The sequence below is a fragment of the Puma concolor genome, chromosome C1, assembly GCF_028749965.1.
Source record: "Puma concolor isolate L17-30 chromosome C1, mPumCon1.1.hap2, whole genome shotgun sequence".
NCBI classification, from domain to species: domain Eukaryota; kingdom Metazoa; phylum Chordata; class Mammalia; order Carnivora; family Felidae; genus Puma; species Puma concolor.
The window spans coordinates 126,549,873-126,573,839 of NC_141674.1; the positions used below are offsets into that span (position 1 = coordinate 126,549,873).

The 23,967-nt window shown below is 46.3% G+C and overlaps 1 protein-coding gene across 6 annotated transcripts in view; it reads left to right on the forward strand.

Moving 5' to 3' along the window:
• MGAT5 (alpha-1,6-mannosylglycoprotein 6-beta-N-acetylglucosaminyltransferase) overlaps positions 1 to 23,967 on the forward strand; it is a 336,396-nt gene that overhangs the window by 30,723 nt on the left and 281,706 nt on the right. For all 6 annotated transcript variants that reach the window (XM_086715203.1, XM_086715204.1, XM_086715202.1 and 3 more), the window contains exon 2: positions 18,248 to 18,297. The gene's annotated coding sequence lies outside the window, so the exon portion shown is untranslated. The remainder of the gene's footprint in view (positions 1 to 18,247; positions 18,298 to 23,967) is intronic.

Genomic DNA, 23,967 nt, shown 5'->3' on the forward strand with positions numbered 1-23,967 from the left:
GTGTGAGGCTATCTTGGTCATGTGTGGCCTTTCCTGGTGAGTAACCGCATCCATTCTAAACAGGGAAGGACTTTTTCCTCAAAATGCTAAAGTTTAGGGATAACAGTGGCTCAGATTGAAGAGGCCGAGTGTGATATTTCTGTCACAATGACAGCCCTGTGTTTTGGGTTAGTCCCACAGGATGGGAGCCCTCTTTTTAGCCCTTATTCTAATTCTGTGATGGGAGATGCAGGGGTGGGTTAGGACGCGTACTGACTTTGTTCAGGACTTTTAGAACTTGGCAGGCAGACTCTGGGAGAATCCCTTCTTTCTCTGCCACCTGGGCATTTCTCTTGCCTGGACAGCTGTCTCCACCACCACACTGGCCCAGGCCACTACCATTTCTTGCCTGGAGGATGCAGTGGTCTCTGCCTCCATCTGTGTACACAGCATCCACAGAGAGCTTTTGGAAATGCAAACCAGATCACTGCCATCAGCCCACAGCTCCTCTCTCCCTCTGAGAGGCAGCCTGTCGAGGCGGTTGAGGGCTTGAGTGCTGAAGTTGGTTCAGCTCTGTTCTAATTTTCACAAGCTGGGTGACATAGGGCAACTTAATTAACCTCTGTCCTCATCTGTGGAGATGATGATGCTATTAGAACCTGCATATGAGTGGTTATAAGGATTACATGTTTATTGGAGTATTTAGACCAGTGCTGAATGTTAGTTAGGTTTATTGTTAGGATTCTGCCTAAAATTCACAGCATCCTTACAAGCTTAGACTCCATCTCATGCTCTTGATGAAGCCTATGGGGTACAGCAAGATCCAAGGCCAGGCAGCTTCTCTAGGCCAGTTACTCCTGCTTCCTTCTGAGTTTTCTACCCATGCTGGCTTCTCTAAAGCACCAGGCTCTCTTCTTCCCCAGGGCCTTTGCACAAGCTTGACCTCTGCCAAGAATGTTTGCTTCCTTTCCTCTTTTCTTGGTCAACTCCTGCTCCTCCTTCCTATGCCAACGTAATTGCTTCTTCCTTAGGGAGGCCTCCCTGGATGACTGAGGTGAAAATAGGTCCACATCATTCTCTGTGGTATCCTTCCCCACCCCCATTCTTTTCTTTCATAGTGTCTGCCAGAGTTGGTAATTCTGTATTCATTTGTATGTAGGGTTGCTTGATCTTCAAGCTCTCCTGTGCTTTAAGCTCCATGAAGCCAAGGATGGGCCTACAGCACCCAGCACAAACCTGGCTTAGGGCCTGCACTACTCCCTAACCTGTGATGAATGAGTGCTCCTACCCTAGCTGGAATTGTGAGCTTCTTTCCTGGACCCTCTGTTGTTGTATGACATGGTGTTTATTTGCAGAGACCTTTCCAAATAACATTTCTAGGTCATAGGTCAGCTGTGAGGCCAGGAGATAGAGCTTAGTGGTTCTCAAACTGTAGCATGCATTAGAAACACCTGGAGGGCTTGTTAAAGCACAGATTACTGAGCCCACCCCCACAGTTTCTGATTTTGTAAGCATGGTGTGGGGCTCTAGAAGTTGCATTCCTTTTTTTTTTTTATTTTTTTATTTTTTGAAGTTTATTTATTTATTTTGAGAGAGAGGGAGAGGGAAACAGAGAAAATGCGAGGGGAGGAAGGGTAGAGAGAATCCCGAAGAGGCTCCACACTGTCAGCGCAGAGCCCAACCATGGGGTTAGAACTCATGAACTGTGAGATCATGAGCTGAGCCCAAATCAAGAGTCAGACACTGAACTGACCGAGCCACCCAGGCGGCCCTAGAATTTGCACATCTGACAGGTTTCCAGGTGATGCTGGGGCTGCAGGTCTGGCGGCCATGCTTTGAAAACCACTGCTAGGGGAACTCCAACAGTGCCCAGAGGCCTGCTAGGTCATGGAAGGTCACGGAGGGAATAAAGGGCTAGGAGAAAAATAAACAAGCTGGCTTGTTATGGGCGCTTCAGGTAAGTTTGCCCTACTTCCTGCCATCCTCACTGAGCATAATTCTCTGTGCGGTTAACAACCTCAGAGTGGGAACACCTGCTCTTCCTACTTCTTTTATTGCTCGGGTGGTCAAATGCAGGGGCTCTACGGGTTTGAGGTCTGGGATCCCTCAGAAGAAGAATGTTTTAAAGGAGCTTGTTGTAATCATGCTGTTAAGACCCCAAAGCTAGGACCCCAGGGGTTTGATTGAAGCTAGATTTAGCATAGTTCTTGACGGCAGCTCCTTCTGCGGCGTGTTCTTGCAGAAACGCGCCTTGTGAAGGACACTTGAGTGGGCCCTCTCGGGTTCCTCTTCACTGACTGAGAGCGACAAGAAAGCTCTTAGTTTGCAGTGGTCCTAGAATAGGTAGGCACTTTCCAGAAGCGTGATCTCCTTCCTCGTCAGCACAGCCGCCATGCTGTGTTCATGGCTTTCAGGGGCTTTACGTGGGCGCCAGCGGCAACTTCTTCCCCCGTGTCGGAGCGGGGGGACTGGTGTTGCCGCAGCCAGGCCTTTGGCATCCGGTACGTCCAGGTTTGACGTCGCTCCTGTGGATATGCCTTCAGGTAACTAGCGTCTCGGTCTTTCCTGGCTTATAAGATGGGGATGATGCTACACAGGGGCAGCTCATGGTGTAGGGTGAAAGCAAAGGAATCAAGTTGAAAAGGCTTGCCACTTCTTCACTGCTGTGACCACGAGCAAGGTTGAATGTTCTGTAGTCCTCCGCATCACCCTTCATCGTGTGGGGATTAGAATGGTACTTGCCTCTTGGGGTTCTTGGGAAGATGACATACTTGGGAGAGCTGGTGGGATCCAGGGCAATCTGTAGTTGAGATAATGGTGTTGTGCCGACGTTGAATGCTTGGTTTTGAGAAACGCATTGTGGTTGTGTAAGATGTTCACGTTAGGGACTCTGGACAGTATACAGGGAATCTGTACCGTCTTGGCAACTTTTTGGGAAATGGGGAATTATTCACAAAGGAAAAGTGTATTTTATCTTAACATTTATTAATTTTTGAGAGAGCTTGTGAACAGGGGAGGGGCAGAGAGCGAGGGAGACACAGAATCCGAAGCAGGCTCCAGGCTCCTAGCTGTCAGCACAGAGCCCCCACGCGGGGCTCGAACCCACGAGCTGTGAGATCATGACCTGAGCTGAAGTTGGATGCTTAACCAACTGAGTCACCCAGGTGCCCCAAGGAAAAGTATATTTTTAAAAAGTGTGAAGCATCCAGCAAAGTGCTTGGGATTAATAAGATCTCAGTAAACGGTAACTCAAAGGGTCATTTTAACCAAAGCGTATTGTCTTGGCTGACTACTTTACAAATGATATATTAGGGGGCACCTGGGTGGTGCAGTCAGTTAAGCATCTGACTTCGGCTCAGGTTCGGTTTGTGAGCTCGAGCCCCGCTTTGGGCAAGCCCCACTGCTCTGTCTCCACCCTCACTCATTTGCATGCTCTCTCTCTCTCTCTCTCTCTCTCCCCTCCCTCTCTCTCTCTCTCCCTCCCTCTCTCTCTCTCTCTCTCTCTCTCCCTCTCTCTCTCTCTCTCTCTCTCTCTCTCCCTCTCTCTCTCTCTCTCTCTCTCCCTCTCTCTCTCTCTCTCTCTCTCCCTCTCTCTCTCTCTCTCTCTCCCTCCCTCTCTCTCTCTCTCTCTCCCTCCCTCCCTCTCTCTCTCTCTCTCTCTCCCTCCCTCTCTCTCTCTCTCTCTCTCCCTCCCTCCCTCCCTCCCTCTCTCTCTCCCTCCCTCCCTCCCTCTCTCCCTCCCCTCTCTCTCTCTCCCTCCCTCTCTCTCTCCCTCCCTCTCTCTCTCTCTCCCTCCCTCTCTCTCTCTCCCTCCCTGTCTCTCCTCCCTGTCTCTCTCTCCCTGTCTCTCTCTCCCTCCCTGTCTCTCTCTCCTCCCTGTCTCTCTCTCCCTCCCTGTCTCTCTCTCCCTCCCTCTCTCTCTCTCCCTCCCTCTCTCTCTCTCTCCCCTCCCTCTCTCTCTCTCTCCCTCCCTCTCTCTCTCTCTCTCTCCCCTCTCTCTCTCTCTCCCTCCCTCTCTCTCTCTCTCCCTCCCTCTCTCTCTCTCTCCCTCCCTCTCTCTCTCCCTCCCTCTCTCTCTCCCTCCCTCTCTCTCTCCCTCCCTCCCTCTCCTCTCTCCCTCCCTCTCTCTCTCCCTCCCTCTCTCTCTCCCTCCCTCTCTCTCTCCCTCCCTCCCTCTCTCTCTCCCTCCCTCTCTCTCTCCCTCCCTCTCTCTCTCCCTCCCCTCTCTCTCTCCCTCCCTCTCTCTCTCCTCCCTCTCTCTCTCCCTCCCTCTCTCTCTCCCTCCCTCTCTCTCTCCCTCCCTCTCCTCTCTCTCCCTCCCTCTCTCTCTCTCTCCCTCCCTCTCTCCCTCTCCCTCCCTCCCTCTCTCTCTCCCTCCCTCTCTCTCTCCTCCCTCTCTCTCTCCCTCCCTCTCTCTCTCTCCCTCCCTCTCTCTCCCTCCCTCTCTCTCCCTCCCTCTCTCTCCCTCCCTCTCTCTCCCTCCCTCTCTCTCCCTCCCTCTCTCTCCCCTCCCTCTCTCTCCCTCCTCTCTCTCCCTCCCTCTCTCTCCCTCCCTCTCTCTCTCTCCTCTCTCTCTCTCTCTCTCCCTCCCTCTCTCTCTCTCCCTCCCTCTCTCTCTCTCCCTCCCTCTCTCTCTCTCCCTCCCTCTCTCTCTCCCTCTCTCTCTCTCTTTCTGTCTCTTTCTCCCCCTCCCTCCCTCCCTCCATCCAAAACAAAACACAAATGATATATTAGTTTTCTACTGCTGCTATAATAAATTGCTAACGAGTAGCTTTAAATACCACAGATTTGTTAACTTAGGGTTCTGGAGGTCAGAAGTCCAAAATAGGTCTCATGGAGCTAAAATGAGGGTGTTAGCAGGGCTGCATGTTTCCTGGAGGCTCTGGGGGAGACTGTTTTTTCCAGCTTCTAGAGGCAGCCTTGTATTCTATGCCCCATGGCTCCGTCTTCGAAGCTAGTAATCAAATCACTTTGACTTCTGCCTTCATCGTTATATCTGCTTCTGACTCTGAACCCCCCCTCCCTGCCTCCCTTTTTTAAGGATCTTGTGATTACATCTGGCCCATTTGGATAATCCAGGATAATCTCCTTTTAAAATCCTTAACTTAATCATATCAGCAAAGGCCCTTTTACCTTGTCAGGTAACATGTTCATAGGTCCTGGACAGAGATATCTGTGGGGGAGCATTCTGCCCACCGCAAGTGGTACCTGTTCTTTGATTTCCTTGGGTGAAAGTTTATGTGCAGGGGCAGAGAAAGGAGCTTTGCTCTCCAGCTGTTTACCTTGGAGGTGTGAGCTCTGTGTGGGTGGGTGCCAAGGGTTCAGGCCACTGTTTAATGTCTGTAGATGTGTGTGATGCACAGCTGAGCGTAATGTTACTGAGTGTCCATACAGTCCGTATTCTTGACTTGTGGGCTTGATACTTTTGGGCACAGAAATGGGGATGCCAGGTATGTCTTAGCAGATCATGTTAATGTATGTTCTGTTGAGTCTGAAAGCTGATAACCCCAAACCCCTTCTAAGCACGGGTTGTGGGTCATAGATGAGACTGGATGCCACACTCCCTTAGTTCCTTGTTCAAGTCCCTTTTCCTACTGCTTCTCTTTCTCTTTACCTGCCCCTCTGTCCGTCCGGGCTGTCTAGCATGGAAGCCACTTAGCACCGTGTGTTTGGCTGTTGAGTACTTGAAATGCAACTCATCTGATTTGAGATACGCTGAAAATATAGAATACACATCGAATTTTGTGAGGTGAATGTGCTAACCACTATACTAGGGACACAAGAATACACATTGAATTTTGAAGACAGTGTGGAGAAAGGAATGTGAACGAGTTCATTAATGATTAATATCAATTACATGTTTTACAATACTTTATCTACGTAGGGTTAAATAAAATACGTTATCAAAATTAATGTCACCTGTTCCTTGTTACTTTGTAATGTGGCTTGGAGAACATGTAGACTTATATATGTGGCTCCTATTATATATATTTTTTGGACAGTGCTAGCCTAAATTCTGCTAATCTATGGTCTGTGTATGAAGGGTCCCCGTTATTTCTGTCCGTGTCATGTAAAAGCCTTCCCCAGAACTTCTTTCTTTCTTCCCTTCCCCCTCCTTCCACCCTTCTTTTTGTCTTTTCCTTCTCTTTCTCACTCCACACTCCTTTTCTGTTGGCTTGCAAGGAGCCTGCTAAATGAATCCGTGGAGTTGGGAGTGTTAAATCATTTGAATCATGACAAGGTTGCTCAGAGAGAAAGGTGGCTGGTGCTTTACGCTGGCTTGTGATGTCAGGAAGTTAATCACTATTTGCAGCTTACGATTCTTCCTCTTTCCTTCCTAGAAGATTCTGGGTTTTTTGTTTATCTATTTTGTTTTAGTTGGGGGTGGTAGCATTTTTTTTTTTTTTTTTTTTTTCTTAAGAGCTCCCTCCTTCTCTCAACTGGACCTTGAAAATAGCTGCTCTGGAGAAGGGCAGTGGTCTCGTGCTCGCAAAAGGGCCGCAGAATCATCTGGGGAGCGAAAATGCAGATTCCTGAGCTCTGTGCTGCTGAGTTTTGCCCAAAATGAGGCTGGATTTACACCCAACAATTCGGTAAGCACATGTGTCCAACTGGTGTGGCCGTACAGCCCGGGCTAGCGTGGTGTGCCTCAGTTTCCACTCCTGCAAAGTGCCCACTGGTTTGCCAGAGCCGCTGGTGGGAAATACTGATGAGGAGGGGCACCAGCTGTCCCTGGGGATGGGGTTGGGGGGGAGGGGTCGGCCAGTGTCCTGGGGACACAGGTGACCATCCCTGCTCCCTAGCACCCAGCACCTGAAGATGGCTTGTCAAACCTGAGACGTCATTCTTCATTAGCACTCAAGTGAGAGGTCAGTGAAAGGGCACACGGTCAAGAGGGGCCAGTCCCGAGGTGATGAGCGAGAGCTCTGTGGTGAGACAGTTGGGGTGCACGTGCTTGGCTCGGCCACCTGTCAGCTGTGCCACTTTGTGAGGTTGTTCTGACCCTGTGTCGCAGTTCCTGCTTCGGCACGTGGTTGTAGCTCCCAAATGGGGCCGTCCTGGAAACTGCACGGGGGCCTTGGCGGGTAGGTGAGCGTCCAGCAATGCCGGCCGCTGCTCTGCTGCCCCGCAGCTTTCACTGATGTTCTCCGATACTTGTCGGGAGCGTCAGGCTTCCACCGGCCCGGAGGGTGCAGCTGACTTGGCCGTGTGAGCGAGCCCCACCTTCGAGCCCCGAGGTGGGTGTGGGCCGGGGGGAGAACAGGGAGAACCGGGCAGCTGGAGCAGGTGAGGCGGCCTGGGGCAGAGAGCTGCCTGCAGTACTCACAGATGCGCAGTGAGTTGGCGGGTCTTCAGAGAGATGGAGGCCCTTGTGAAGCAGCCTGGTTAGCTCACGCCCCTTGGATTCTGACAAGCTCTCCCGCCTAGGGCCTGCATCAGAGGGGAAGCTTCTCTCTGCACCAGATGACTTGGTAAGGTAAGAGCTCATGTGCCCCAGCAAGCCCAGTGTGGTGAGCCTGCTGGGCCCTGCTCTGGTGGCTGGGGCTGGGCCTGGGAGCCCCCGGAAGAAAGTGAAGTCATTTTCCAGCTCTGTGCAGTAAGGCTGTGGCCGAGAGGACACGTATTTCTAGCGCGAACCTGGTTACCTGGTAACTCCTATAACTTCTGAGCGCTGGCCTCGTGCCCTTCCTCTACCCTCCAGCAGGTGAGATCTGGGTCAAGGATTCCACCACCTCCCACCCGCGATGCCCCATGGGCCCCAGGACAGGACCTTGGAGGAGCAGAAAGAAACTGAGTAGCCCCCGGGGCCCTAGGTAGGCAGAGAGTAGGAGCTCCTGGCCTCCCTGTGCTCTGACTGACCCTCTGAGTTTGCAAAACCTTGCAAAATGTATCTGAAAGAGTTTTATGTTTCTTCCCGTTAAAGGGTATCCTCCTGGCTGGGACTGTCTTTAGTGAAGTTTGTAACATCGTATCCACTGGAATGTTCTTTCCATATCTGTGAATATTTTTTCTCTCTGCACTTGGGGCTCTTTTTTGTTAGACTGGTTTCAATCACAGATTCATTTTTCAAAAAGTAACCAATAGTAGCAGTGTGTTTTCCATTCAGGAATGGCCTTGCTAGTGTTATGTGTAAATATGAGCAGCTATGAATATTTAGAGATTGACAAAGCTATAAAAATGAGGAGGCACATATTTGCCTTGAGGAAATGAGTCTCCTTGCAGCTCTCAATGTAATTTTTATGCATTCCCTGTGTGAGGACTCTGGCTCATGACCCAGGAGGTGGGGGTTGTCAGCCGTAAGGCCGGCCTGGTTTACGAGCTTAAAGAATGTGACCGGAAGGAGATGACAGATGTGAGCAAGGAGCACGACGGTTTTTTTGTTTGTTTTTTGTTTTTTGTTTTGTTTCCTTTTCCAGTTGTGTTTTGTTTTGAATTAAAATCCTCTTTAGTAAATGCCATTAATTGAGCTGCTCACCATGTACTGGGAATTTCAGATATAGTCCCTCACTTAATCCTTAGACTGACTCTTTGAGGTTGATTATTTATCACATTTTAGGGATAAAGATACTGTAGCTTAGTGGTTGAGTAATTTCCCCCGAGGTCCCATGGCCAGGATCAGAATAGAGTTGGGATTTGAACACAGGTGATTTTAATCCTTGTAACCATGTTGTTTCTATGCTACATGTCCCCTCTGCCCTTTTAAATGTTTATTTTTGAGAGAGAGAGCCTAAGCAGGGAAAAGGGCAGAGGGGCACAGACAGAGGGTCTGAAGCAGACTGTGTGCTGATAGCAGAGAGCCCAATGAGTGGCTTGAACTCACAAACTGTGAGATAATGACCTAAGCCAAAGTCGAATGCCTAACCGACTGAGCACCCAGGCGCCCCTCCTGTCCTCTGAAGGAGGCTTACTAATAATAGGATAAAGAAGGGTAGAGTAACATTTGTTGAATGTCTACTGGGTGCTAGGTGCTTGGCTACGTGCTTTACCATTGTCTCAAACCCTCCGCGCTCCTGGGGGTAGGTACTATTACTACCTGGGTTTCACAGAAGGTAAAAGGGAGGTGTAGAGGTATTAAGTGCCTTGCCAAGCAAGTGGTGGAGCTGGAATTCATGAGGCAGAGGCAGCCCAGAGTCTAGGCTCCGTCCTGCAGCATGGAGCCTCCATGGGCTTATGGTGAATAAACTGTGTATTGAAGAGGTCTTAGTGGTCTGAGAATCCAGTCAGACTAATGGGCTTACAAGCATGGATTGGGGCTCTTTTCAGTGGATTATCAAATATTTGAGAAACATCGGTTTTGTGTAAGATTCTGAGTCTAACATGCTCCTCAGAGATCTGGAAAAGTATGACCTGCCCTGCTCTTGAGGAGCTGACATTCTGGTTTTGAATGTTACAACACACAGGAGGGAACAGCACTTCAGGTTTGGGAAAGTTTCCCAGAGTAGATGTTTGTGATGTGGGAGGGGTAAGTTGGATGTGTTGGGGGTGGGGAAGACATGGTGACAGGGAGAAGAGAGACTAGTGCCTTGTCTGCCCTGATTGAGGAGGGCGGACAAGGCCAGGGTTTGATCTTAGAAATGGTGGCCTAAGCCACCTTGTGAGACAGTGTGCATGCGTGTGTGTGTGTGTTGGGGGGGGGGGGTGGGTGTTCCTGAGGTGCATCTGGCAGGTTATCAGGAATGGATTGGGAGGGAGGGGGATGAGGCTGGAGAAGGTCCACCAGGTCACAAAGCTATTGTTGTGAGCCACTGAGCAGGAAGGGTTAATGCTGGAACTTTCATTAGGTCTTGTAATTCCATGGGCAAAGGTGAGTAATGCCCTGAAGACAGGCAAGGGTGGGCCTTACTGATATGACTGAGGCGAGAGAGGAACATTTATCCAGGATCAGATGATTTTCATAGGCTCTAAGAGAGGAATGTGTTAGTTTATCTCCCTTTCACTCCACAGGAAAGAATTGATTTGCATTTTTATTAGAAAACTCTCCACCTGGTTTTCTTTTCCTAGCTCTACAGAGTTCCCATTCATTACTTTCTCATCGTGGTGAGAGAGGCCCAGGTGTGATCTGGAGTCTGGGACTGATAAGGGCAATTACCTAAAGGAGTTGGCATTGAAGGTGGCACGTGGACTTGGGTCCACCACTTTATAACCCATGTTGGCAGCCATGGAGACTGACTTGTCTTGGGCATATTGTGCAGATAGGAGGGAGCATGGGAGAGGAAAGCAATGAAGAACTGACCAAGGGAAGAGCTGCTATGCTCAGTGCACTTGGAGGTTGTAATCCTCAAAGGTCAGGTCAGTGACCTTGATGTTTAACACTCTGTGTGCTGTACCCCAGGCTTTCTAATCTAATAGTAACCAACAGTATGTTCTAGGATCTTGGCCTAGATGGGAGCTGTACCCAGAGTTTCTCAAGTTTTTAATTCCTGGAAATCTTTGAAGTAACTCCTTCCAGGTCAGATGTCACCACGGGGACAGAGGCTCTCTTTTCTAACCTTCTGTCAGACTTTGATTGTCACCAAAGGCTTGTCTCATTGCTAATTATCCAACTTTTAGTGAAGCAGTTGGGTGAGAGTGATTTGAGAAGTGGTGTCCTTGCATTGATTTCTTTAATCATTAGAAACAAGAGACCAAATTTGGGGATTTTGTCTTGCCAAGGAGGAATAGGGGAGATTAACTTCTTGAGTGTTTCAGTGAGGGTATGCCTCAGGGACGCCCTTGTGCATGTGGCTGTGGTTGCTGCTGAGTCTTTCCTGACCTACAGTTGGTTAGCATGGTTATTCTCAAATGGAAGAGTTTATGATGATTGTTTGTTCTCATTTCTCTTCTCCGAGGCCTGTCCTTTATTTCTAAGTCTACAAATGACCTAACTGTCACGGAATGTTATTCCTTAAAGGATGAGCTCCAAAGACCCATAGATATGGCCACAGTTGGTCTGATGGTGGCCTTGATGAGTTCTATGGCAAACAGACTCAGTCCTCCTGCACACTGTTGGTAGGATATTAAATGAGAGCATGCCTTCTTAGAATATCTCTGCACCAGCACCACCCAGTAGTACTTTCTGCCATGACGGAGATGTTGTGTAGCTGAACTGTCCAATATGATAGCCACTAGCCACATGTGGACATTGGACCTTTGAAATGTGGCTGGTGTGTCTGAGGAACTGCATTTTTAATTTTATTTTGTTGTGATTGAATTGAGCCACATGTAGTAAGTGGCTACCATACTGGACAGGACTGCTTGAGACCATGACCAGAGATGACCGATCCCTGTGTTAGGACTTGGATATAGGTCTCAGTTGGGCAGGCTTGTCTGTGCAGGGAGGGTTAAGACACTGCATAGTCTAGTGGACATTAGTCTAATAGCACAGAATCGTGACATTGTATTTAAATGTTGACATGCAAACAAGACTTAGGTCAGTTGGAGCTAGAGTAGGCAGGGAAGTTTCTTAGAGGAAGATGGCATGTCTGTAGTTTTCAGGTCTTCTGGAATAATGTCTAGGCAGCCATAAGTGTTCTATTTACTCATGCTCTGGGGAAGTGGTGTGGAATGGAAGACTCCAGGCTTGGGAGCTTGACAGATCTGTATGAAGATAGTGGTCACTTAAGCAAGCTAGGTAGCTTTCTGAGCTTCAGTTTCTTCATCTGCAAACTGTGTATAATTGTACCTCAAAGAGCTGTGGTTACGTTAACTTATACAAGGTACCTGGTGTCTTGGTACGTAGCAGGTTCTCAGTTAATGTAGACATTATCCTAGAAAATAGGAGTAGCATGTATGTGCATACTGAAGCTGCATGTTGAGCCTGAGTTTATGCTCCTTTTTATCCTCTGTAGAAGGCGACCTGCCTATTCAATACCTATTGAGCTAGGAGTCCTGAGACTGTTGTAGAGAGTCTAGAAAACACAAGGATGGGAAGAGACTAGTAATACACAGAGGGACCCTTGGAAAATTGAGAATTGTAGTGATAAATCAATTCATCTCTGGGGTCAGTGGTAAGGGCACAGGTTTATTGGTGCATATTGCAGTCTTCAGAACTCTGGCCTTTATTTTCCTCCCCTTCTGGAGGAGTAGTCAGTGGAGTTTATAGCTTAAACACTCTGGGTTTCTGGGCATTTATTTGCATGGCACCTTAAACACATCCTGGAGACAATTCCATTATCATTTCCTTATCTGCATTCTGTGTTTACTTGAACATGAGGTTGATTTAGTATCTTACAAGAACTGAACACTGTCTTGCAGACATCATTAATCTAACCTTTCTTATCCAGCATAAGTGTGAAATTAATCAAAAAGGAAAGGGAAACTAATAATATGCTGGTATTCACAATTCATCAGGAGACCTCACAACAAGTATGAAATTAACTTCTCCAAATTAATACACATATCAACAAATTAAAGGTAGGGAAAAGGATTATTTATTATTTAGGAAATGCTCCTTAATGCTTCCTGCTTTGATAATTAGTTAGATGATGGGTGTTGTCTGGTGATAGCTGTTGAGTATTGTGAGGTTACCTTAGGACCACAGAATGCATTAAATCACCTCCCCCAGCCCCCATATTTCACTTAAATAAATGAGATACAGCAGGATGGCTAACGTGTACTTGTTTGATGTCAATTGGAAAAGGTGTGCCCAAACACTTGGAGTTTTGATTTCTATTTACAATAAGCTAAATTTGATCCTGGGTTCTGTGTTTCCTTGTTATGACATGTGGTATGATCACTTTCAAAGGATACATTATTGTGAACACATTATGGGAAAGAATGGAGTGTTATAATTATAACTCTCTATTACAGCTTTTGCTGAGGTTGATAAAGGACAAGCTTTTGTTACTGAATTGTTCCTGTAATTACAGCAGAAATAACAGGCAGCAGTCACCTTCCATTAGGGGTGGGCAAGAAGGATCCTTACTATTTAAGTGATCACATAAGGTGCTGAATGAATCATCATCAGCCTCATGATGAAGAATTAAAAATAAACGGAACAGCTGACATCATCCTATAGCAGGTTTTATGGATCCGAGAAATGCCAGATAGTTGAAGGAAAAGAGCTGTATGTTCTGATGCCCCAGCCCATGTGTTAATAGCCTATTGGAAGTGGTTCTTAAACTTGAGCCAGCATCCGACTCTCCTGGGCCCCAGCCTAGTGTCTCTAATTCAGTAGGGGTGTGGTGAGGTCTGAGATTTTGCATTGCTAGCTTCACAGATGATGTTGATATTGTTGATTTGAGACTGCGTGTTGAGAACCTTTGGGCCAAAGGACAGAAACAGGTGTAATTTGGGGAAGGTTCAAGCAACTGAATTCCAAGATTAATTCCTTAGTGCCTGTTAAAATAATCTTGATGAAAATACTAATCACTCTTGGGGATGGTGTGCAAGCTTTGTCAAGGGATTCTGCTCTTCCTGACGTTGTGAGTGAACCATAAAAAACAGGGGCAAACCTAGATAAATGGTGTCCCTGGCTCTCCCAGCCCACTGTCCTCATGTCTTGGTAAAATCTTGGATAAATGTGTTTTTTTTAACATTATTTTATTAAAAAATTTTTTTAATGTTTATTTCTGAGAGAGAGAGAGAAACAGAATCCGAAGCAGGCTCTGCACTGTCAGCTCGGAGCTGGACACAGGGCTCAAACTCACAAACCATGAGATCATGACCTGAGCAGAAGTTGGATGCTTAACCAGCTAAGCCACCCGCGTGCCCCTGAATCTTGGATAAACTTTGATGGATACAAATACCTCTAGAATTCAAGTTACCTATGAATTCTCAAGTTGCAAGGTTTGAATTTTTTTTACTTGTCCATCAAACACATTTTACTTGGGGACCATCTGGAGGAGAACAGTCATTTTAACTAAGGGTATTGCAAGTCCCCGGTCACTGAATCATTGTTACTGTCACACCTGCCGTGCAAAATAGCTGTTAGCAAAATGAAAATCTGATGTAACCAGCATTACGAGAGGCTGTGGTTCCAGGCTTCTGACTGGTTCTAGAGCTGCCTTTTTTTATCCTATGAATGATCGTTCAGCAGTAGCAGCCACAGCGGTAAGAATCCCTAATGTTTGTGGAGGGTTCCCTGTCTGAGGTGGTAGCTGTGGTTCTGGCTGTGTTGTGTTAGCTCAGATGAATCCCACTGCCGTTCTGTGAATGAGACACCATGATCACCTCTGTTCAGACACAAGAAGATGGAGACTGAGAGAGCCACTTGGTGGTCCTCACACAGCTTGTGAGCATTGGACTTCTCTCTTTGAGTCCAGGCAGCATGAGCAATGTGGGGCAGATTTAGATTGGACTGTATTTGGGGGGAAAGTTTCAGTGGCATTGCGATGAGAGGCCTCCCTGAAATGGAAAGGTGCTAGAAAGTTTTGAAGTATGTTGCAACCAAAAGTATTTAAGGTTAAGTTGTGTAAGTTCTGATGTCAAGGATCGCTTTAGATCTTTCTAACTATGCAAAATTTCACTTTGTGGTGAATTTAGCTGCCCTGCCCCACAAAAGATGAAAGCCATTTGAAGCCAGCATTGCCATTGTGGTTTTGTTTTGTTTTGTTTTGTTTTTTTGCTATGTGACTATCTGATATTATCTGATATTTGATCAGGAAGATTGAATGATAAAAGCTTATAAACATGCTTATGATTCTCTCGTGGGTACCAGTAAGTACATCTTATCATTTGAAATGATTTCTGTGGGCATGAAGATACTTTGGACAGAGCCATACGCTCCCTTCAACTATTTTCTCACATGAATACATGTATGGAACAGCGTTGGTGCTGTCCGTGAACTTATTAACCTCCAGGAAAGGAGACAGGGGAAGACTGTTTTGAGCTATGTCCACGGTTGTTTGGCATCATGATTCTGAGACATGGAGAGACATGGTTCATAGGGAATAAGACCGTGAAAAACTTGAGTGTAAACTTGAGAAGGGGATCAAACCAGAAGATTCTGGTGCAGAAGGACATGAGGGGCGAGGAGGTGTGAGACCCCTAGGTCTGGAATTGTCCACCATCGTCATGTGTTACTGGATCCAAAGGAGGTTCTGTGGTGGTGATTCTCAAACATGCAAGGGAAGGGGGTGGGAGGCAAGAAACTCCAGGGCAGATTCCTTATAGAATACCACCCTAGAGTGCAGAGCTGGTCAAGTAGGGCATTTTGCTACCCATTTGTAATCTCTTTTATCCAAAATAACAAATCATGGGGTTAAATGTTGGTTGAAAATGGGATTCCAGCTTTTCCTGGCTACTTTTTCACTGACTTTGTCTCCTGTGTTCACCACCTTTTTCTTTTTAGATTGAATTGAATTCCCATGATGCTTTACAAATGCTCTCCTAATTTAGGTGTAATTAAGAAAGGGAGGAAAATCAAAGTGTGAGCCCAAGAAGAGAGTGAGGGAGCCTATTAATGCCCAGAAAACAAACGTGTGGGTGAAATCTTGATGAAGCTGTAAAGTGCTGCTGTTCTGAAAATGTGGAAGGAGAGGGGTGCCTGGGTGGCTCAATGGGTTAAGCGTCAGACACTTGGTTTCAGCTCAGGTCATGATCTCATGGTTTGTGAGTTTGAACCCTGCATCAGGCTCTGTGCTGACAGTGCAGAGCCTGCTTGGGATTCTCTCTCCTTCTCTCTCTGCCTCCCCACTGCCCATTCTGTCTCTCTTTCTCAAAGTAAATAAATAAACTAAAAAACAAAATGAGGAAGGAGAAAGGACTTCCTTCCATGTTTTCTTGATCTAGAGACCTAACTAGAAGTGACTATAAGTTCTCATTAATGTTTTACTTATTTAGCTCCTCAGCAAATGATAATTTAAGATGAGTTGAACATGATAGTTTGCTGAGGATAGGAATGAATGTCCCTTTGGTTTCATAGTGACCATGAATTTTGCTAATGATAGAGCCAAGGGTAATGCACTCGTTTTCATAGGACTTGAGGAATAGCTTGTCTGATGCTTAAGGGGAAATCAAGGTTGAGTTTTTAGTTAATGTATTATCAAAGAAAAATTCAGATTTGAGAGCATTGAACTTTTTGTGGGGGGAGGAGGCACATCATGCACATTTAAAAAATCATACAGTCTTAACTGCTCGATCCCAGCCCTCACTCAGAAAATTGCCCTGTAATGCACCAGTTGAGATGTTGATGAAAACAGACAGAAAAGAGCAAAAACACAGAAAGTAGGCCTTTATCATTTAGGCCTAAGGCACATGGATATTCATTTTGCTAGCTTATGCCACTACACATGATTGAAGGGGTTTTGGTATTGACCAAAATGCTCAGGATTGTTTTCTTAAAATACATCTTGATGACTGGACTTGGTGGAATTAGCAGCTTCTTTGGTTTCACAGTATTGCATCCCTGTAAACTGTTCTTTCACCTCAGAGCTGTGTCCAAATGGAGACTGATATAAAAAGGGGGCCACACGATCACTGACATTGACGGAGTGCTTTCTAACCTTCCATCCTTCCTTTTTTTTTTTTTTTTAATTTTTTTTTCAACGTTTATTTATTTTTGGGACAGAGAGAGACAGAGCATGAACGGGGGAGGGGCAGAGAGAGTGAGGGAGACACAGAATCGGAAACAGTCTCCAGGCTCTGAGCCATCAGCCCAGAGCCTGACGCGGGGCTCGAACTCACGGACCGCGAGATCGTGACCTGGCTGAAGTCGGACGCTTAACCGACTGCGCCACCCAGGCGCCCCTTTCCTTTTTTTTTTTTTTTTAAACGAAGTCCACTTAAAAATTTTTTTTTAATGTTTATTTGAGAGAGTGCATGCAAGTGGGGGAGGGGCAGAGAGAGAGAGAAGACAGAGGATCTGAAGCAGGCTTTCTGCTCTCAGCACAGAGATGTAGGGCTCGAACTCCTAACCATGAGATTATGACTTGAGCCGAAGTTGGCTGCTTAACCAACTGAGCCACCCAGGTGCCCTTGACCTTCTGTCCTTCTTCAGTAAACATTTCTGAGGTAGGACTGATGGCTGGAGTTGGTGGTTTGGAATGACCGCTGGTCGAGCCTCTTCCAAGTGCCCTGGCACACAGCTGTCTGGTATTGCTCAGAGATCATTGACACACAGGTGTTAATGCTGCGAGGGGTAATTAGTTGTATGCTGTAGACCATATAACAATTTTGATGTAAAAGATTTTGATTTAAAAAATAACCAAACTCAGGGGCGCCTGGGTGGCTCACTTGGTTAAGCATCTGACTCTGCGTTTCGGCTCAGGTCATGGTCTCACTGTTCGTGATTCAAGCCCTCTCCATTGGGTTCTGCATTGTCAGTGCGGAGCCTGCTTGGGATTCTCTCTCTCACCCTCTCTGTCTCTGGCCCTCCCCTGATTGTACTCTCTCTCTCTCTCTCAAAATAAATAAATAAACTTAAAAAAAAATAGCCTAATTCAGACATTTTGTAGCAGAAAATGATGCATCATGTTCTTCCATGAAGTTCTTCAGTGGTGAAGCAGTTGGTTAGTCTTAGAATACTTCTGGGCAGTCCGCTTGAAGATGGGTCTGTGCAGCATGGTTTTTATTTTTTCCTCCCTCCTCCATTCCCCCTGTCTCCTTCCCTCCCTCACTGTTGAACTATTTCAGTTTTCTAATTCTCTGCTGACAAATTCCAGGAATATCAGAAACATGCAGTATATATCTGTTAAAGGACATGTACCCCCCCTTTTATTTTATAAAGGAATATTATAGAGGGAAAATACTAGCTTTATCAGAAGCACATAGATCTATTTCTAAAATGCTTTTCACTTTTTTTTTTTTCTTCTTGAAGGTGAAGTGGCTACAAGTAATCTGTTCCATTTGAATGAACAGGCATGTAATTCAATTGGGTTTATCTTCTATTGCAAACTCTTTAGTTTTTGGTAATAGAGCTATCTGTTTTTAAAAATGTGTGCATACATATATTTGGAACTGTGTGTGTATATTAATGCAGTTTAGTCCGGAAAGCATTGGAATTGGTAAAAGCTTGGGTTTAATGCCTCCCGAGATTTGGGGAAGCCCCATCATTGCCAAACATAGTCTTGCTCCTACTGAGCTAATAATGGATGATTTGGGGTCTTAACACGTGCGATCATATATATATATATTTTTTTTTTAGGTGAATGCCTTTGGGTGTTGAAGTGATCGGGCTTCCCAGCTGGCTATTTTTAGGCTATCTCTTTTTGGGAGACTGTGTTGAAAGGCAACTGGGTTCCAAAATGGGAGAAATAAAGTCCATAGAAGGTCTTTGTCAACCTGTTGGCAATAGGTCAAGAAGTTAAAGAGGAGAAACTTAACAGTGTCTTTGTCTTTGTGATTTCAGGAGTGATTACTGTTCTGAAGTGAGCATTGGAGGAGGATCCATTAGGCCATGTAAGTACTGAAGTAAGCAGATATTCATGTGGCCGATTACAGACCCAGGATATTTGCTGTTGGGAGGGAGAAGTGCAAATAGTTGAGTCAGATGTTAGCATTTGGAACTGTGAGAATATAGACACCTAGTCCCAAAGGGCTGAGAGGTGGCTTTGCTAGTGCCGCTCTAATCCTGAGGGGACATCTCTCGCTATCTGGTTAAGGCCTGGTGGAGCTTAATCTTTTGGGATAATTGGGTAAGGATATTTTAGCTGGTTAGAATTAGTCAAGTGACTAGAGCAGAAGTCCATTGATTATTTTATTCAGTCATTATCAAACACAACTTGATTTAGCTTGATCATGGCCGGTTACCCTGACATGGAATGGCTGGCTCCTTCAGAGCCAGTCATCCCAAACCTGACACAGAGGGTCATGGTGGGAATAGAAGTCAAACCGATGAATCGGACAGAATGATTCCTAAAGACTGCACAGTCTCCGAACTGTCTATATCAAGGAGCCATTGCTCAAGAAGTACATGTACTAAGTCCTCAGTTACGAACATATTTTATGGGGGAGGAAATGTGCTAAGTACTTTATTATTTGAACTGTCTGAATAGCCCGTAGCAATTAAAATCAGTGTCCAGACCACCCTTGAGAGTTACCTTGATGAATGAGATGTTCGACTTGGGAGCAGAGTATTTGGATTTCACAGTCTGATAGGATTTGGGTGTCAAGGTTATGGGGCTAACAAAATGAAATATTAAATATACTTAATTCCTGTTTCTTTGATGTATATGGGTCTTTGAACACACTTTGTCTCTAACAACATCACAGGGGAAAAAAATACCACAGTGGGGGGAAAAAACACCCCAGCAACTCACAAGCAAACGAATGTCTGATAGGAATAAAAGCCTTAATGTTAGAGCTAGAAAATCATATGACCATGTGACTTTTATCAGAGGCTTCTCTCTAGCTGTCACCTTCAGAGTTTGTCCTGCTGGGAGGAACCAGAGAAACAAGAAGTGTCTCTTTTGGAACCTCAAAGGGATTCTGAATTTCTGAAGATGTGGAATTTTGTCTAAGATTAAATAGGCACATTGAATCCATCTCCCCCACCCCACCACGTACACACATGACTTAATTGTAATGGGACTTCATTTCAGGGGCTGGACAACTGAACAGTGTATCTTCAGGAGTCTGTTTGGAAGTGAGTTTACTGCTGACAGAGCAGCTCGTTTACTGCCCTCTGAGACTTGGCAGGCATGGCAGCTGGGGGTAGTGGCTGACGTCCTGGAGACCTGGAGCTGGGTCTGAGGTCCCTGATCCCCAGCTGCTGGGGCTTATGCTGTGGGAACGATGAAGATCTTTCTGCCTATCCTGTGCTGTGATCCCCTCCTCCCACCACCCCGTGTCTGTGTCTGCCCTTACCTCCTGCTCTCAGCTGTGCACTCTGTGGGGTTGACAGCCTTCATGGAGCAGACAGACGTGTTGGCATTGTGTGGCACCCCTGGGCTTTGTCTATCTGCCACCAAATATGTTGTCACCTTCCCTTTTGAGCCTGCCATATCTAGCTGCCTTTGAAGGAGGCCTGTTGGCTCCTTTGGGAATGACTACTGAAAGAGCAGCTGTCTGTCAGCCTCCTCCAGAGCCGTCGAATTGGGCTATTGTCAACCTGTTGTTGGAAGGGTTCCCAACACAGCAGACTTGGCTGGCATTGACATTTGTAACTGGGAAGCCATATCACAGATGAGTTTGCATTTCTTTTTTTTTCTTAAAATTTATTTATTCATTTATTTAGGGAAAGAGAGCAAGCATAATCAGGGGAGGGACAGAGAGACAGGGTGAGAGAGAGAGCATCCCAAGAGGCTCTGCAGTGTAAGTGCCGAGCCCGATGTGGGCTCAAACTCACGAACTGTGAAATCATGGCCTGAGCGGAAACCAAGAGACTGACGTTTAACTGACTGAGCCACCCAGGTGCCTGAGTTTGCATTTCTTATAATCCTTTTAAGTAGCCTTCAGAATAGGAAGCAGGTGACTTTCACACACTTAGGCACCTCCCAAGAGTGTGGACATTGTTGGGTCTTCCTGAAGGCAGAGAAACAGATCACCATTCTTCCCACACCATCTCCATTGTCACTTAGGAAGTAGTTGCCCTGGCTTTATCTTTATGTTGATGCGTAACCATATGAATCAGTTTAGGTCAGGCTCTTAAGAACAAATAACTGTTTAACTCAGATTACCACAGAGCCTGTGAAAAGAGAGGAAAATAGATGTCAGATAAGGCTTTTCAGGGGTACCTGGGTGGCGCAGTCGGTTAATCGTCTGACTTCAGCTCAGGTTATGTTCTGATGGTTGGTGAGTTCGAGTCCCACATCAGGCTCACTGCTGTCAGTGCAGAGCCCGCCTGGGATCCTGTGTCTGTCCCGCCCCCCTGGCCCCATCTCTGTCCCTGCCCTGCTCTCATGTTCTCTTTCTCTCTCAAAAATAAGAAAACATTAAACAACAACAACAACAAACAAACTTAAAGGCTCTTCAGATGGGCCTTGTAGATCCCATACCTGGTTTTTTTAATGCCCCAATTTTTCAAAGAACCACCTTCTAACTTTCATTTCTTAAGACCTGACCTGAAGAGAAAGATGCAGTGTTTGTGGTAAAAATAAAAACCAGAGCCACACCAGGAGATCTTGTGAACACATACAGCCAAAGAAAGTGAAGAAGGTGTGAAGTGGAATCAGAATGCCTTTTACTTACTGTGGGTCTAGTAGACTGTAAATTCCTTGAGGGCTAGGATTGGCCTTAACTGTTCTTCTCAGCACTAGAGGCTGGCACAGCTCCTGGCCCATGGCAGCACAGCGAGCTGAAAGAATGAGTCTAAAGCGGGAAAGGTTTTTGGTAGAAAAAGGTGTGTGTTTTATTATTCCAGTAGTATAGACATTGAAATATGTTCATCAAATGAAGATTATGGGATTTCAAGTTAATGATGTTTTCCTGGTGGCGTCAAAGATGAGTAATCTTGGAAGAGGTGGGGGCTTAGATGGCAGGCCTGAGATGTGATTGAAATGAAACCCCTTCTCTGCCTGTGCTCAGATTTCTTTCTGCGGTTCTCAGGACATTAGTCATGTCTTAGGAAATGTCAGTGCCTGACCTTGGCTGTGTGCTGTGCAGCCAAGTCCAGTGTGTAGGTGGCTAGCCTGCCTGCAGTGGGGTAGGAAGAGACTCTTGAGCCAGCTTGATAGTGGCCACAGGCTTTGGGAAGACTGGTACCTGAGGAATATCTGTCACCATCCTGGCCCTTTGCCTGTGGTGCACATTGGCATCTCATTCCTCTCTCTCAGAGCCCAGCGAGTGCCCCAGAGACGGTAGGACTGCATGCCGGGTAGCCCCCGCCCAGTACTGATGGACGGGCATGGTGGATGAAACCCTGCTTCTCTCCCTGCCCGAGGGAAGGGACAGATGTGGCTGCGGGGGTAGAGGATGTGTCATCGCCAGGGCACATGTGTAAGGGTAGAGCAGTTGTCTTCATAAGACATGCCTGGCTTTGACTGGACCTAATCACAATTCTTGGTCCCTGGCAAGAGCTTTCAAAACAATGTCATGTATTTTTCTCTGATTTTACCTGAAAAAAATAAAATGTTTAAATATTTCAAGTATCCAGAGAAGTGCGGAGACTTAACTAAAAACACTCAGGTACCCCCTCCACCCCTTCCTCACTGTATCTGGTGGCTCCCTTTCTGATCTCCTGATGACACATGTCTTAACTGTGAAAGGTGCTTCTGTTAAAATTACCATACTTCTGTCCTTGGACATTAAAAAAATTTTTTTTTTTTTTTTAACATTTACTTATTTTTGAGAGGGTGAGAGCATGAGCAGAAGAGGGACAGAAAGAGAGACACAGAATCCAAAGCAGGCTCCAGGCTCTGAGCTGTCACCACAGAGCTTGATGCAGAGCTCGAACTCATCAGCAGTGAGATCATGACCCGAGCTAAAGTCGGACGCTTAACCAACTGAGCCACCCGGGTACCCCAAGTCCCTGGACATTTTTAAAAATGGGGTCTGCCTGGAACCTAGACCTGTAGCACCCCCCAGCATACCCACACTCTGAGGATGGTTGGTGCTATCTGGATCTACCCTTACCTGTGGTTTCCTTTGTTCATTCTTTCCTTATGTCCTTGCTATCAATTTGCTTTTCTCTCCGTTCAGTTTCAAAAAGATGTGTATGTGTTTAAATCCCTCTCCAGCTGGTTCAGGACTTCCTTGTTTTTTGTTTTTTTTTTTTCGTTTTTTTTTTTTTGAAAGTTTGTTTTTTGAGAGAGACAGTGTGAGTAGGGGAGGGGCGGAAAGAGAGAGGGAGGCACAGAATCCGAAGCAGGCTCCAGGTTCCAAGCTCTCAGCACAGAGCCCAACGCAGGGCTCAAACCCATGAACTGTGAGATCATGACCTGAGCTGAAGTCAGATGCTTAACCGACTGAGCCACCCAGGTGCCCCTAGTTTAGCACTCCCTTGTAACGGGCAATTCAGTTTGCTGCTTGGTACAGCTAATGCTGTCTCCACGTCCTATGGCCTTGCAATGATGAAGGCTGTTCACTTCATCATACCTGGTGCCACGCACAGAGACGACTCACTCTGTTGAGAGCCTCTTATGTCTCCCAAAGCCAGTATGTAATTTCCCATGTATGTCAGCCTCCCTGGAGGAGAGAGGTGATGGCCATTTTATTTTGTCCCTTCAGGCTTGGAGTGATGGATAGACAGCATCTGTGGGGCAGGCTGAGGCTCTCCCTCAGGTTAATTAACATGGGTAAGGCCCATGGACAGGTTTCTAGTCATTTATTCTCTTACCGTGACCATTTTCTGGGACCAGAGTCCTGTGTTATTTTAGCTGTGTTGATTGATCATTCACTTAACTCTTCATTTTGATCAGAGCCTCCTGATAGCTTACAGGAATCAGTGCCCACAGCTCGTGTATCAAAAAGGCTTCTGGGAAGTTTGCCGCCACTTATCTAATGAGATACCATCTTGAGAGGGGGTGGGTGAGCGAGTTGCCCAGCCAGGAGGTTGGAGGAAAACCCAGGTGAGGCAGGGAGGATTGGGGAAGGCCATGTGGGAACCCTGGGAATTGGGCTGAAGAGTTTGGGGGTTCTTGGTGACTGGAGAAACAGCGGTTTTTAAAACTTCTAAATCATCATGGATTGGTACAACAAAAATAAATGATTAGGAAGTGAAATTAAAAGAAAAAGAAAAAAGAAGTCCAGAATACAAGACTTCAGTTTTATTAGTGGATTCAAAGCCAGAAAATTATCCTGTCACATTGCCATAAAAGCTTCCAAAACACTTACCCTCAAGTTTGGTGCTTATTCTTTATACACTAAGTACTTTGTAGACTGGCCCTGCTCTGTGAACCCCCCACCCCCAACTTTGAGTAGCACTGGTTTAGGAGATGTGAGTCTTAGCTCTGTACCTCATATGCTGGGAGACCCACCTTTGCATCTCTGCCTCTTGGTTTTTATGCTAGAAGTTGAAAATTGGTTAGCACAGCACTGTTCTCCCCAACGGGAAACAGGGGACCAGGAACAGGTGCTTATTCCTGAGTCTCCCGCCCAAATGGGTTTCCTTGTAGAAATCTTTATAGAAGGAACATGCTGGGGATTATTTCATATGCTCCTTTGGTCATCTCAAGCAGATGTCTGACCAGT